Genomic DNA, 11,463 nt, shown 5'->3' with positions numbered 1-11,463 from the left:
CCGTTTCTCCCCAGTATCAGGCAAGCACTAATCTACCTTCTGTTTCTATAGATTTGGCTCTTCTGGACATTTCTTATAAATGAAATAATATATGGTCTTTTGTGATAGCTTCTTTCACTTAGTACAAAGTTTTGAGATTCATCCACGTTGTAGCAAATATCAATACTTCCTTTTTATTGCTAGATACTATTCTATTGGGTGGATATGTGACATTGTATTTATTCATTCATAAATTGATGGATATCTGGGAATTTACCCCTTTTTTTCTATTATGAATAATGGCACCATATGCATTTATATCCAAGTTTTCATGTGGACATATATTTTCATTCCTCTTAGGTATATACCTAGAGGTAGAATTGCTGGGTCAAATGTTAACTCTATGTTAACTCAAATGTTAACCTTAGGATGAATTTCTAGATAGTTTTGCAAAGTGGCTGCACCATTTTGTATTCCCACCAGCAATATGAGGAATAGACTTTCTCTGCATCTTATCAACACTTGTTATTATCTGTCTTTTTAATTTTAGTTAATCTCATGAATATGAAATAGTATCTTGTTGTGGTTTTGATTTGCATTTCCCTAATGGCTAATGACATTGGATGCTTTTTAAAATTGTATTTATTTATTTATTTATTTATTTAAGACACAGTTTTGCTCTTGTTGCCCAGGCTGGAGTGCAATGGCACAATCTCAGCTCACTGCAATCTCTGCCTCCCGGGTTCAAGTGATTCTCCTGACTCAGTCTCCCAAGTATCTGGGATTACAGGCATGCACCACCATGCCTGGTTAATTTTGTATTTTCAGTAGAAGTGGAGTTACTCCATGTTGGTCAGGCAGGTCTCGAACTCCCAACCTCTGGTGATCTGCCACCTAGGCCTCCCAAAGTGCTGGGAGTACAGGCATGAGCCACCGTGCCCAGCCTGGACACATTTTTGTGTGCGTATTGGCCATTTGTATATCTTTTTCTTTTTTTGGTAGAAATTACTTTTATTATGTTAAAATATTCCTTAATGAGTTAGCAATTATTTAGGTGGAGGATGGTCCAGAAAACTAGTTTATGATTAAATTATCCTTGTCCTTGATTACAGAAATTCATGAATCACACACATCACACTATTCTCTGGAGTAGCTGCTGAAGGTCTGCGAGGTTGTGAGCTTGGAGAAGCTTTTCCCTGCCTGTTAGGCTGCTCCCATCAGATCATGACAAAATGAACATTATTTTTCTCTTTGGAATTAAATCTTGACAACAGTTCAAATGCTCTTTCCAGAATGCATGAGTTCAAAGGCTGTGTTAATTTCATCAAAAGAGAGATTGTGAGTCATAAATTCATCAGCTTTTATCTTTTTGGACATATATTCAGATGCCCAACTTTGGGACACTTTCTATAGTCTTCCATCCTCCAAAGGCAATGCCTTTCCATGTGTGACCTGTCGCCAGCTGGAATGGATGAGTGGCAATTTCTTCACCTGAAGCAGCTACTCCAACCACCACACTGATGCCCCAGCCCTGGCGACATGCCTCAAGTGCTGCTCTCATGATCTTCACATTAGCAGTACATTCAAAGGAATAGTCCACTCCTCCATCAGTGCTCATCATCTCAATGAGCACTTCCTGGGTTGGTTTACTAAAATCCTGAGGGCTAATACATTCAGTGGCCCCAAGCTCTTTGGCCCTTGCAAATTTATCTTTATTGATGTCCACACCAGTGATCTGCGACACACCAGTTACTTTGCAGCCCATGGTAACTCCCAATCCAACTCCTCCCAGGCCAAAGACAGCACAAACAGAGCCAGGCTCCACCTTGGCAGTGTTCACAGCAGGACCATAAAAAGTGGAAATGCCACAACCTAGGAGACCAACTTTATCCAAAGGTGCTAGAGGATCTATTTTAGCAACAGAGATTATCAGCCACAACTGTGTATTCAGAAAATGTTCTGATTCCCATGTAATGTAAAATTGTCTTGCCTTTGCAAGTAAATCTGCTGGCACCATCTGGCACTAATCCTTTCCTTTGTGTGACTCTTATCTTCTGGAAAAGGTTAGTTTTAGGATTTAGACAAAACTTGCATTCTCCACACTGTGGGATATAAAGTGAGATGACAGTGTCACCTGCCTTCAGCTTAGTAACTCCCTCGCCAACACTTTGCACAATTCCAGCACCTTCATGTCCCGAGATCACTGGAAAACAACCCTCAGGATCAGCTCTGCTCAGGATATAGGTGTCAGTGTGGCAAACCACGGTGGCAACAATCTTGATTCGAACTTTATGAGCCTTTGGGAGTGCCACCTCTATCTACTCTATGGAGAGAGGCTTTCCAGTCTCCCAGGCAACTGCAGCCTTGCACTTGATAACCTGGTTCGCCATGTCCATGGGTTCTATCCATTTGTTTATATTTTTTGGAGAAATATCTATTCAGATGCTTTCTACTTTTAAAAATTATATTATCTGTCTTTTTAAAATAATTGAGTTATAAATATTCTTCATATAATCTAGGCAAAAATATCTTATCAAATATTTTACTAGCAAAATTTTTCTCCCATTCTGTAGGTTGCCTTTTTACCTCCTTTATGGTATCTTACAAACACAAAAGATTTGAATTTTGATGAAGTCTAATTTACCTGTTCTATTTCTTCTATTACTTCTGCTCTTGGTGTCACATTTAAGAAACCATTGCCTAATCCAAGGTCATGAAGAATACCTGTTTGCTTCTAAGAGTTTTATAGTTTTTGCTCTTATAGTTATGTCTTTGATTGATTTTGAGTTCATTTTTGTATATAGTGTGAGGTAAGTGTACAATTTCATCCTCTTGAATGCAGATGTCCAGTTGTGCAAGCACCATTTGTTGAAAATATGAAACTTTAAGCTTAGTCTAAAGATAACTAGATCTGCAGGGATTTAAGCAGCAAATTATTATGCCCATGTTACTTGACAAGCATTAGGTAATCACTAATTTTACCTCTTTTGTGATGAACTTTATGCTGGCAGATCACTAGGGTCCCTCTCCTCAGTGTGATTATAGTCTAATTAGTTATTTTATAAATTATTAGGCTTAAATAACATTTTATGTACTAAATATTATTGTTCTGTTTCCATCTCCTATAAGGTAAATTAATGTAAAATTTCTCTGTCTAATTCTTACTGACATCAATTCTTTACTTCCATAATTTTCTTTGCTCTTCCTCCTCCCTCTTCCTCCTCTTCTTCCCCTACTCCTCCTCCTCCTTCTTCACTTCCGCCCTACCTCATAAGTATAGAGAATTCTATGTATTAGAATTGAATATTCCAACACCTAAGATGCTCCACATTTATGCTTTTATTCTTTCTATCAATGTGAGAGAATTGCTTTATTCAAATGTGAATATCAAGCTATTTATTTATTTATTTATTCTATCTTTATCTAAGTGTCTTTTTTTCCTTATTGTTTGCTAAGTAAATTTTACTAAGAAATATTTAGAAAGCCTCTTCTAATTTTCATGTTCTCCTAAAAATATTCAGCGTTCACAAAAGCTACTCAAACTGTCAAGTACAGTTATTTTTAGTGAGACTGAAAATAATGCAACTAACTCCTATGATATTTTATTACATAAGGCTCCATATCTGCTTATGAGCTAGTTAGAACAGATGTGATACTTGAAATCATAACCACAAGGTTGAATTTGCAAGAGGTGTTTTGTTTCATTGTATTTCACATCACCTTTGAGGTACTCTGGACACTTACACTTGGGGCTCTATAAAAATAGTAGCAATAACAATGAAAAGAATAGATAAGTACAGTTCCAAGATACTTGTGCAAACCGCTCTCTACACTAATAATCATGTATTTAAATTCCCGTCTCCACCTCTCACAGATTGGGTTGGTCAATTCCTGCAGTTGTTATGGAAGCATCTTTGTGACTTCCTGCAAACTGTAAAAATCTTTGCCTGGATCAGCAGCTATTGGTCATATGGTATGCCTGCCTCTAACAACACCTTTCATGAATGTAGAAGCAATTTCCACTAGAGATCTAAAATGCTAAATCAACTTCTGTTTTAAAATCTAAACCAAAGTAGCTGAAGTTTGATGTTGCTATTAAGAAGTTTTAATTCTTATAAAGTCTCCAGAGATTATCTGAGAAAGCCACTCAGAATATAAGTGCAATTTCTTGTCTGCATTATGTCATCAACCTCTCTACCTTTATTTGCTATAAAGAGAATGATACCCTTATAATGACATATTTTTTCTTCATTTCTGACCGGTTATATGGTTTGATACATATTTTGCCCATATCACAGAGCAGTTTCCATTCAACTCAAAGAAAGAGATAATCTACATGAACATTACTGAAAATATTACTACCCTATATGGGAATTTAACTGGATTTCTCAAATCTAGATTTTCAAATCTAGTGAGCAAGTGGGGATTGAATTTTTCTCAAAATAAAGAAATTCATGCTTGTTCCTTCTGTGGCCTTTCACTGGAGGATCAAAAGAACCACACATATAAAATGAGAGTTTTAAGCCCAGCTGCAGCTTTCTTGCATACATTTCACACTTGAACCCATGAAAGTGGAAGAAAATATAGTTAGAACATTCTGCTAGATACATGTAAAAGGTGATTTTGATGCTTAAGGGAAATAAAATATCTTAGAAAATTAACTGATACTAGTTTTATTGAACTGACTTTAATATGGCATGAGAAACACTTCTTTCTTCTTCTATAGCTACAGTTGAAAATTAAGTTCTCCTCCCATTTATCCATGCACTAGAAGAGACCAAGATATGTGTGGATGGATGCATAGAAGAGAGCACTGAGCCTCCATGATGGATGATTGTGAGAGTGAGCTTTGAGATCTGTAAAAGTTTTGGATTTGATGTCTAACAATACTTATAAGACAGGAGACATTAGAAAATTATATTGAGAGTTTCTCCACAGCTGTAAAATAAGTGTCATAATCATACATCCTTCTTAGGATTTCTGTGAATATTAAATGAGGTAATGCATGTACAGCACGCAGAATCATGCCTCGCATAATTTAAGCTCACATTAAAACAATATATTTATTTAAAACTGTTGTTGGTGTCTAAAAAATCTCACAGTGAAATCATCACAGTCTTAGGGCAAAACAAATAAGAATCAAATACAGCTGTTTTACAGACTGAAGAGCAAGAAAAAACATAACTTCCTTCTCCGATCCTCTGTGAGTTTATGTAGGATCTGTGAGAACTCTGTGTGACTATGTAAAAGGAAAATGCCTGTCATACCACAATACTGTTTGAAAAGTTCAAAAGAAAAAGGTCATATCATGTGCCCAATGCAAATGTAATGTTTTCCTTTCTAGTTAGTTAATTCGTTATACACTAGACTGTTGTACTTTCAAGTGCCTTCAAATGCAAAAGATATGATTGTACGCTTTCAGAATTTTGGAGAATGGATGATTGACTTCTTGTAACCAGATTTAAACTGTACCTAGCTTCTGCAAGTCAGGCATATGTATTGATTTAATAATTAAATGCTGTAGTCTCATTCTCTGTTCTACCCATGTGTTTTTCCTCAGGCAGTAAATTTGAATGTTGAAGAATTTGAGAGTCCAGACTTCAGTGGATAGTCAACACTGGTAAAAGAAAGGTACGGTATGTCATGCCAAAACAAATCTAAAAGTATTTGCACTTCTTGTAATCGCAAGCTTAACAAGACACACAATCCTTGCTGGACTTCTCAAATGTCACAAAGGTTTCCAAAGGACAAATATATGTTTATGTTTGCTCCATTGTCTTAGTAATTGTCGAGATTTTTTTCTCATAGAGTAATAGAATTTCAAACCAGGATACTTAGATCTTATAGCCCTATTCTCTCATTTTAAATATTAAAACCTTGAAACTCTGAGAAACTAAATAAGTCAGTTTGTTACATATTCATTTGATCTGAATACCATCTTTTAGGTGAAAAAATGTACAGTGTTATTAAAATACAAAAGTTCATTCAATATGTCTTCATATACCTATCTGTATATATTGCATGTCTTTGTAAGGTGTTTGTATTCTGCACTGCTGTGTCACACACTTTTGAGCCTGGCAGAGGTCAATATGTCTCAGGCACTGTGTAGCTCCCTAGTTGCTACAGATTTCTTCTGTGGGCCCAGACAATATTTCCCTCTGTGTATGAAGGCATATATGGCTAAAACCTACTCTACCTCAAAACTATTTAGTAATGATAGGATATAATATAAGTAATTTTCACTCAAATATTTCCCAACCTGTGATAGTTATAACATATTCTATTAATAAGTCTACATTTAAAAACCAAACCAAAATTTTCACTGTATTCTAATCTTAATCCAATATTACTCAAACTCAGTTAAAGAGGCCAGATAAAGTATAGGCAACATGCTACTCTCCCTTCATTTTTATCCCTTTCATTCATCCCTAAGTGTTTCTTCTTCAGCTGCTAACAATCCCAACATTTTCCAGTTCCTAAATGAAAGCATTTGGTCATGTATCATGGATGAAGATACATACACAGGAGAAGAAATCTGACTGCACCTTGCAGACTTGTCAAAATGACCGATTATATAGATAAAGAAAATGCATAAAATACCTATTCACATGCGTTGTAGCCAGAAATACAGGGTGTGAATTATATCTGGATGCTTACGTATGAATGATTTAAATTATTGTGACATCTTTGCCTTTTCCAAAATATCACAATGGCAATGAAACCACTGAGTATAATCCTGATAGATTAGAATTCAAGTTTGTTTTGACAAAGTAGCAAGCACAGCCAGAGTGAAAAATGCTGAGTAACTAAGAATACAGGCCCAAAAGGAAGAGAGAACCCCGAGACAGGGTGGCAATCCATTTTAATGGGAATGGGTCTGGATATTGACTTAGAAGACTGGGAGTCAAATCTCAGCTTAGTTACTTACTAACGGTGAAACTCCAGAGAACCATTAAGTGCTAGGCAATGGAAGATTAAACATGACTACAACACTTTCTAATGGATAAGATGCCTGTGAATAGATCATTATAATACTATGATAAAAATGCTTCAAAAGAGAAAATAATAACATAGAAAAAAAAGAGAAGGAAACAACACATTCTCTTGAGTTTAATATGTTTTCACAAAGTGGACAAGTTAAAAGAGTAAGTAGGCATTTACCAGATAGGAAACAGAAAGAACATTCAAGGCCAATAGTGCTATAGGTAAAAAGCATGTAGCAGTGAATGAGCACGATAAGAAAAGGAGTTTAAGAAGGTCAGTGAATCTGGAGGCCACTGGTTATAGGGTAATGGAGAATTTGGGCTGAGAGAGCTTGGAAAGCCTGGATTTTAGAGGATTTTGCCTGATACGCATCAGAGTCTTTGAACTCTATCTCACGGACACACCAAATCATATGAAAGGTCTTTTAGGAGAGAAATTACAGGGTTCAATGTGTGATCTACCTAAAGTAACCTTTGCTAAAGTCTAGGGAAACAGTTGTCACTGTAAAATTATGTGGGAGGCCATTTTTAAAAGACTAGGCAAGACATATGGGGGCATATGAGAGACTGCCTAGGACAGGAATTATGTAATTAGACAGTAAAAGCCAAATTCCAGGAACATTTGTTAGCTGGAATCATTACTTGGGATACAGACTGAATGGTAATGGTTTGTAAGAAATGTTGGAAGTATAATTTTTTAATTTAAGAGAATAGGGTTGAGTTTAAAGTTTTAGAAGCCATCAGTTTATAAATGGTAGCTGCAGCTATGACAGAGGCAAAGTTACACCAAGAAGAATGTATAGAACACAAAATTTGAAAGGCTGCATTCAGGGGAATACCAACATTGAAAGGATAGGCAGAGGTAGAGGAAAGCCAATTAGGGTTAAACACTAAGATAATCAGAGAGGTAGAAAGATTTCAGGAGTTAGTTGTAGACTAGAGGCTAAACTGAAGAGATGATTTTAGTAATAGAAAGTAATCAAAGAAACAAGTGTTGCAGAGATCATGTGAGCTGAAGACTCTATAAAGATCCTGCGTGAGAGAAACATCCAGAATAATAATACTGGGGCAAAGCAGAATATTCATTATACTAGAAATGTGTCCTTTTATTTGAAGTCAGCTTAATGGTTCTATATATGTTACAGCAAGTCATTGAACGTGATCTCAGTAATGATCGCAGTGTTAAGCCTGCAATACTAAACAGTGTGTCAATTTTCTAGAAACATCTATGGTGTCTTTATATGTGGCAGAGTTATCATAGTGACAACAAATTAATATGATCTTTCTCAGTTTTATGCACCAATTTTTCTGTTTATTTGAAAGAAATTGTAACTATTATTAATGTATTAATGCTATTTTTAGCATTATTATTGGGATAGTCAGCATTTTAGTGATGTAAACAAAAAAGTGATAAACTGTTAACCATAATGTTAATCAATTCCATGAGATCCTATTTCTATGAAGGTCTCAAATATTAGCACTTGGTTCTTCTGTGCAAGTACATTTGCTATTGTGGCAGAGTTGAGATTTAAAAATCAATACTAAAAAAATAAATATTCCAGATATTTTTGCCATAAAAGAACTTAGAAATGTGCTCATGTATGAGAAAAGGAAGATCTGAACTTCACAACTGAAGAAAAAGGTCACATTTCTCTTAATTTACTGCTAAATGGTGGAACATATCTCTTCACATGCATATTCACTGCTACATATTTAGTGAAAATATATTCAAAATAATTCCTTGCATCTAAATCTAATTTGGGCATTATCTAAAATTTAAGTTGCTTAAATTTTATCTCACTTTAAAGATATTAAATTTTGTGTATGAATTGGATCAAAGTATGAAAATACAACTATGTATAGTATCTATTGAACCCACCTAAATATATAACACTTTATATCTTGGTTTTGTTTTCTCCTTATTATATTATGTAAATATATAAAAATTATAAGTAATATAATAATTTAAAATAATTGTTATTTTCTAATGAATATCCACAAAATACCCTCAACTTCTGTGTTGCCTCTCGAAATGCACATTCAGGGTGCATTAGAAACATGCTAGTTTGTCTGTGGTTTTCTGGGAAGCTTTGAGGTTTTAACTTTGATCTCTCCTCTTACACACTGAGATTTTCTCCTGACTCCACTAGCCCAGACAGAATTTCTACCCTTGATCTCTAAGGTAATTTTAAACATACTCTTGACACCAGCATCACTCAGTTGCAAAAGTTTCCCTCTTAACCATGGTGTGTTTACTCTTCAGTTTCTCTGTTGGCCTTTGCTCATCTGGACTCAAAAGTGACTTTTTTAAACTTTCCACCCCCAGGAATAGTTTTTCAGTCATTTAGTTCACATGTTTTCTGCTTTGACTAAAGTATTTTGAGGTCCCATTTTTGTTTCCTCAACTGTTTAAGCTCCTTTATCTGAGGAAACTAGATTTTCTCTTTGATCTGCCAAAGAATCTGTTACATCGTTTGACCACAGGGTGAACTCTACTTAAAGTGACTCCATATTTTTGTGGCACTCTCATTCATCCCTTTTTAAATGCTGCACCTCTGTCAAGGTACTCTGCACCTTGGATATCAAAGTTGTAGGGCTTTTTTGACTAGTTAACCCGTTGCTATCAAATCTTATCTCAGAGATTAATCTGTCATTAGTCACTTTTACCTTCGTGTGCCATTAAAAAGTTACTTCAACTGGGGATATTTGCAACTGAGCTCTGTCCTCCAAAGGTGGGAAGAAAAGTGGGAGTTTGTTTGACATAAAACAACAAGTTAATGAACTATTGGAGCTTTTGCAAAGAAGGCCTTTCCAAAGCCTATCAGCCTATAGAATACTTGGTCATTTGCCATTCATTGAAAAGAAACAGATTGGCCAGGCGCGGTGGCTCACGTCTGTAATCCCAGCACTTTGGGAGGCTGAGGCAGATGGATCACCTGAGGTTGGAAGTTTGAGATCAGTCTAACCAACATGGAGAAACCCCGTTTCTACTAACAATACAAAATTAGCCCGACTTGGTGGCACATGCCTGTAATCTCAGCTACTAGGGAGCCTGAGGGAGGAGAATTGCTTGAACCCAGGAGGTGGAGGTTGCAGTGAGTCAGGATCGCACCACTGCACTGCAGCCTGGGCAACAGAGCAAGACTCTGTCTCAAAAAAAAAAAAAAAAAAAAAAAAAAAAGATAACGTACAAGGGAAGAAGATATCCATTAATCTGATCTGTGTCAGTCTTTCACATAAATTGATGAAGTATACTAATAATTCTATGTACTTTAACCACTACATAGAACTTTCACATGTATTTTCTGACAGTTTCACAGCCTGAGTTAGGTGTTAACATTTTCATCCCAATTTAGTAAAGTCAAATTTATAAAGGATAAAGACTTTCAAAGGACATCAATTAGTAGTGATTGAATTTGGAACTCCATTCCAGGTCTTCTGTTGCACATTTTGCTTACTTTTCCCAATATCACAGCTACTATAGGTATGCTTCCAATGCTTCTCCAAACCTACCACTTTCCCAGTCACTTCTTTTCAGCCAATGCTTAGCTTTCAGAATATGAATCTAACACAGCATTAAATGTGTTTAATACCAACTGCAGATGGATTTCATACCAATATTATAAATGCAACTTACAAATAAGTTGAAATAGTTTACTTGGCTTTTATCCTAACCAAGATCATTCTAAATTCGAGGGATTGTGCCAGACCACAATTACATAAATGTCATTGCTAATATCCTTAAATTATTATTATTCTAGCACTGCCATTTGACTATCAATACTGCCTTTCTTGCAACATTTGCCTGCCTTCTGTAGTTCTTTTTGAACCCATTGCTTTCATTAGCTGCAAAATTCTCACTTGGATCATCTGAATATTCCTATAGTTGATTGGAGTTCCTCTGGCAACAAGGGCTCTTTTACAGAATCACTCATTACTATGGCTCCAAACAGGAAGGTACCAATTTCTGGATTGAATTAAATTAAATTTAAAAGATCTTTAAAAGTTGTCATGGCCTCTAAGGTATTAAATATAGAATTTCTGTTACTGATGTCTAACCTAGTTATATTCAATTATTCATTTATTCTAAAAACGTTTATTGTACTAAGCTATTCCAGTTTTCAAAATTATCTCCTAGAAATGTATGCTTGTGTATCACATTTGTTTCTATTAAGGGTCTATTACAAAAATAAACACGAAATATTGCAATGTGAAATTTTAAGTATGCTTGTTTTTAGAGAGATAAAGAGGAAATATTATGAATGTTTAATTTCCTGGTGAAATCATATTTCTGACATTGGCTTAATGCTGTACATCACTAATCTATTTTTTGCATTTGTCTTTTGTCTGAATACAACATGGGCAGGTTAAAAGATGCCGAGGTAAATCCAGTGCTGGAGTTTGAATGTACTCCTTGCTCAGAGAGATTCACTATCATAAAATCTCTAACTTTAACTATTGCCTTGAATACTGAGCTTAGGCGTACTTTCCACTGACAATA

At 35.5% G+C, this 11,463-nt stretch overlaps 1 pseudogene; it reads right to left on the bottom strand.

The window, feature by feature from the left end:
* Positions 1-990: 990 nt before the first annotated feature.
* On the bottom strand, positions 991-9,932 carry LOC110744122 (annotated as a pseudogene).
* Positions 9,933-11,463: the final 1,531 nt, after the last annotated feature.

This window comes from Papio anubis, chromosome 1 (assembly GCF_008728515.1).
Source record: "Papio anubis isolate 15944 chromosome 1, Panubis1.0, whole genome shotgun sequence".
NCBI classification, from domain to species: domain Eukaryota; kingdom Metazoa; phylum Chordata; class Mammalia; order Primates; family Cercopithecidae; genus Papio; species Papio anubis.
This window is presented reverse-complemented; position numbering and strand designations above follow the sequence as displayed.